The sequence below is a fragment of the Neofelis nebulosa genome, chromosome 7, assembly GCF_028018385.1.
Source record: "Neofelis nebulosa isolate mNeoNeb1 chromosome 7, mNeoNeb1.pri, whole genome shotgun sequence".
Classification (NCBI taxonomy): Eukaryota; Metazoa; Chordata; class Mammalia; order Carnivora; family Felidae; genus Neofelis; species Neofelis nebulosa.
In genome coordinates this window covers 34,680,897-34,685,524 of record NC_080788.1, presented here as the reverse complement: position 1 = coordinate 34,685,524, position 4,628 = coordinate 34,680,897, and the positions used below count along the sequence as shown (strand labels likewise).

Genomic DNA, 4,628 nt, shown 5'->3' with positions numbered 1-4,628 from the left:
GTTTTTTATTTATTTTTGGGACAGAGAGAGACAGAGCATGAACGGGGGAGGGGCAGAGAGAGAGGGAGACGCAGAATCGGAAACAGGCTCCAGGCTCCGAGCCATCAGCCCACAGCCCGACGCGGGGCTCGAACTCACGGACCGCGAGATCGTGACCTGGCTGAAGTCGGACGCTCAACCGACTGCGCCACCCAGGCGCCCCCAATTCACCGATTTTTAATACAGTCACAGTGTGGCACAGCCATCACTGGAACATTCTCCTTAACCCCCAAATTCCATTTTTTTCTTCAACACCAAAACCAGAAGTCTACCATGTGCCAGACACTGAGCTGAGGGTTTTTATTAAGTCTTCATAGCAGACCTAGGAAGTCGTAATGTTATCCCCTTCTGGAAACAAGAGCATTGACACTCAGAGGGGTTCAGTCTCCAGCTACCCCTCAGTGGCTCTAGGGTTCTACAGTCAGCTCCCCGTCAAGGCGGGCTCTGCCTCTTCCAGCTCCATTTCAGCGGGGCCTGGCATGTTCTATGGTCCCAGCATATATTAGTTCTGCTCTCTTTTCCCACGTCAACTCCAACCTATGGACCTAACTGCACAAGGACTAGATGGTGTGCTTAGCTGTTGATGAAAAAGTGTAGGATCCCCAGGCTCAATATGACCGACGGGATAATAGGCTACATTTGAAGATGCACAAATGAAACCAAGAGAGAGGCAACAATTCCACCCTGTTCAAGGGGGTCAGACCCAAGCTGGAAACCTCGGTCTCTAATTTTAGGCACCACACGCCATACAAGCTCATTGACCATCAGGCAAGAGCCCAGATGATGATGACCAGGATAGCAGTGGGAGGGATCTGGAAAGGAAAATGTCTTCCGCCCTCTCCAGACGTCTCAAGGGCAGTTAGGAGCAAAAGAGAAACTGGATACTTCCAGCGGGTCAGCAGAGAAGACACAGCAAGTCAGGCGTGATTCCATGATAGGGAGGCTTAACGATCGGAAAAGGTTTTTCAACAGACGGTGAGACCCTCAAAAAAGAGCAACCAGGAACATTTGAGCGTAGGGAAAATTCAAATATGGAGTGCATTTAAGATGATGCAGTTGAATCCATGTAAAACTTCTTGGGTGTGATGTTAGTGTTTGGTCAAGCAGGAGTAGGTGCCTGCGGCTGTATCTAGGGATCGAGGTCACGATGTCTGCAATTCACTGTCAGGTAGGTCAGAACACATGTGTGTGCGTGCACATGGGTGGAGAGCGAGCGAGCACGTGCAAATCAAGCAAAATGCACTTTGGTGAGTAGCAGTGAAGGGTATGAGGTATTCGTCATATTATGCTTCTCTGAGGTTTGAAATTTTCTAAAAGAGACGGGTGCAGGTAAAGAACCTCATCAGCACCGAGGCTGGGAGACACCCCCATTTACTGAGCACCTGCAGTGTGCCACGTGTCCCCTAGGTCCTTCACATCCCATAACTTAATCTCCATGGCAACGCTGCTGAGCAAGCGCTTCATTTTGTGGCCACTTTATGGATAAATAAATTGGGATTCAAAGAGAGTAAGTAACCCGACCAAAGACATGATTATTGGGTGGCCAGGGGCGGTCTCGGGTTTTCTGTAGACCTCATTGTGTAATGAGATCAACTGGAACTTTTGTTTAAGTAATGCTGGGACCCCCACTCCCAGATATTCCACTTGATTGGGGTGAGAACCAGGCATCGGTGGGTTTAAGGCATTCGCAAGAAATTCTAGCTCGGGCCGAGAACCCCCAAGAATAGCGCATCTCCCTCTTTAACGTGTGTTTGCACCACCTGGGCTCTTGTTAAATTTAGGATTCTGAGCCGGCGAAGGCTGGGTGGGACCTGAGATTCTGTATTTCTAACAAGTTCCTGGGGAAAGCTCTTGATTAGAAAATGAGGCAATCAACACTTTAAGAAAGTTGCAGATTTTCTTGTTTTTATTGACAAGCTGAGCACATGACTCCTGACACTCTTTATAAAAGTCTTCTATAAAATTCAGTTTCTTGGACTTAATCTACCAGTTTACCCCTTCAATCAAGGACATTTAAGGGCTCTGAAATTCTTTTAAGCCTTCGTGCTCATGTGTCATACATGACTCAGTTTTTTCAACCAGACAACCTGTGTATCATTTGGGCTTTCTTTGGCCACATGTAAAAGAAAACCTGACTATACTGACTTGGGGAATTGTTTTTGTTTTATAACAAGAAGTTATAAAAAGTTTCAGAGCTTCTTTGCAGTTCTCTTGGCCTCTTGCTCGTGGTTACAAGACAGCTTCTCCTGCTCCAGCAATCACATCCACCTTCAGCGGAGGAAGGAGGAAGGACAGGTGCAATTGCATTGGCCTCCATCTACCAGGAAAGCTAACACTTTCCCAGAAACCCTTCCCATAACCAATAGGCTTCCACTTTGGTCTCATTGGCCAAAACAGGCTCCATGGCCATTCCTAGCCACAAAGGAGGCTGGGAAGATGAAGGGTCGTCATGACTAGTGTGGACCAGTCAGGATCCACCACCAGGGGCTGGACACACTGCTGCTCTGGGCACAATTGGGATTCTGTGAGCAGAGACACAGGAGGGGCCAAACATGGATGAGGCCACCAATGATGTCTGCCCTTAGCGAGTGCCGACTTCCAGACCGTGATGGAAGTTCAAACACACAGCCTCGGCTCATCTCTGGCCTGTTAGAGGGCTACTCCTTCAAATGGGCTTAGGCTGTCCATCTCGTTTATTCAACAAGTACTTCCTGAGCACACACTGTGCGCCAAGCACTGCTTTGGGCACTGGGGATACATCAGTCCCGTGGACTTTACAAAATGCTGTGCAACCTGGAACATTTGCAGATAGGGAGACGCCCACAGGGTTCGGACGGAGTGGATGCGGCCAGGCTTCTGCAACGAGCTGCAAATAAACGGACATCAGATTTGGCTCTCAGCTTTCTAAGAGCCCTAACGGGTATTACTGTGCGGGCTCTACTTAATAACTGGCAGGGAACTCACGCTTAGCCTTGTAAGGGTTAAGTTGTAGCATAAGGCTAAAGTGCAGCTTGAAAAATAACAGCTTTGTTCTGACACTGAAGGTCAAGAGATAACAGCCTTGCTTTATCTTGCTTTTACTCTTGTAAATTATGCTTCATACTCTTGTAAATCAGGCTTCACCAATGAAGGAAACAAAAGCTCAAAGAAAAGAGCATCAGAGGCAAGGTCAAGGAGATCCACTGGTTGCAACTTAGCGGCAAAAAGTCTAAAATAATCACCCCATCCAGCAACTGTTTCTAACTCGTCTGGGAACTGTTTCTCTGTTCTGTTCCCAGGTGATGATAAAACGATGTGATCGGCCATGAAAACTCTGTACCCCGGCTGTTCGGGGCCGCACTCTCACCAAGAGTGTTGGTCCCGATCGGTCGGCCTTGCCTCTCGTAACAAACTTTGCTGTGACTGTCACTGGTGCCCGTAACATTCTGTTTCAGGAGTCGTGTGGATGCGACAGCCTCCTCCGCGTGGCAGTATTTAATACGTGGAGCCATCCTGACAGCTGGGTACTATTCTCTCCATTTTACAGCTGGGGAAGCCAGGTCTCACCAGTTTAGGAAATTTACTCACCATCACACAGCTCCTGGTGGCTGAGGAATTCGAACCCAGGTCCATCTAACCTTCATTGTTTGTGCTTGTTCCTCCACGTGGCACTGGCCCTCCGCAAGAATTGCATAAACGCATCTGCAAGACGAAAGTCCCTTTAAAACTAAACGTGGGCCAGAACTTACTCCCTGAGCGTGTGGTGTGCGTCACAGAGGTTGTTGCTGATGACCGTGGCTTCACAAAGATTCTCCGGCTCCAGGTGGAGAGCCCGGGGACATGCTTCTCTGACAGTTACACACAAAGACACACACACACACACACACACATACACACACACACACCATTGCCTCGAAGGAAGCACCTCTACTTCTCTGTCCTGCTTTCCCGAGTGGATTCCAAACATTTGTTTTTCTAACCCCAGAGTCAGTCCTGTTTGGAGGCCAGCCAGGGTCAGAGGGGCACAGCAGTGAGACACAAAAGATCAAATCGACCTGAACTCAACACCCTCAGTCAGCCTCTACTCTCACCCACTCAAGACAGAATTCTTGGCTCCTCACCTGAGTCCCGGAGGGGCCTGACTTCGGTCATCTTTGCCCCGCGGCTCACATGAGCTCGGACTCTGACGCCCCTCACACCCAACTTACACTCTCAGGTAATGACCCTGTTTGTCTTATCTGTTGCCGTGTAACACACTATCCCCAAAACTCAGTGGCTTCAAACAGCAACTATTTTCTTATTTCTCACAATTCCATGGGTCAGGAATTCAGGGCCCACTGAGAACGGCTCCTTCTCCGGGTGATGCCCACAGGGACTTGGGCTTCTCGAACGTGGCAGGTGGAGAAGGAAGAGCCTGCAAGAGAAAGAGAAAGCTGCCAGGTCTCTTAAGGCCTGGACTTGGAAGTCCTAGGCATCACTCCTGCCTCTTTCTGTTGGTTAAAGCCTGCCACAGGCCTACCCAGATTCAAGGGAAGGGACACAGGCAGACCCCTCAACCTGTTCCTGACCTCACAACTCAGACATTCTCCCTTGGAATTCACTTTTTTTTT

The 4,628-nt window shown here is 49.0% G+C and overlaps 1 long non-coding RNA gene across 1 annotated transcript; it reads right to left on the bottom strand.

Annotated features, from left to right (window-relative positions):
- Positions 1-1,923: 1,923 nt before the first annotated feature.
- LOC131518145 (uncharacterized) lies at positions 1,924-4,628 on the bottom strand. Its single transcript, XR_009264943.1, has 2 exons — positions 4,243-4,628; positions 1,924-3,720 (listed from the first exon to the last, which is right to left on the bottom strand). It is a non-coding gene; the product is annotated as an uncharacterized LOC131518145 (long non-coding RNA).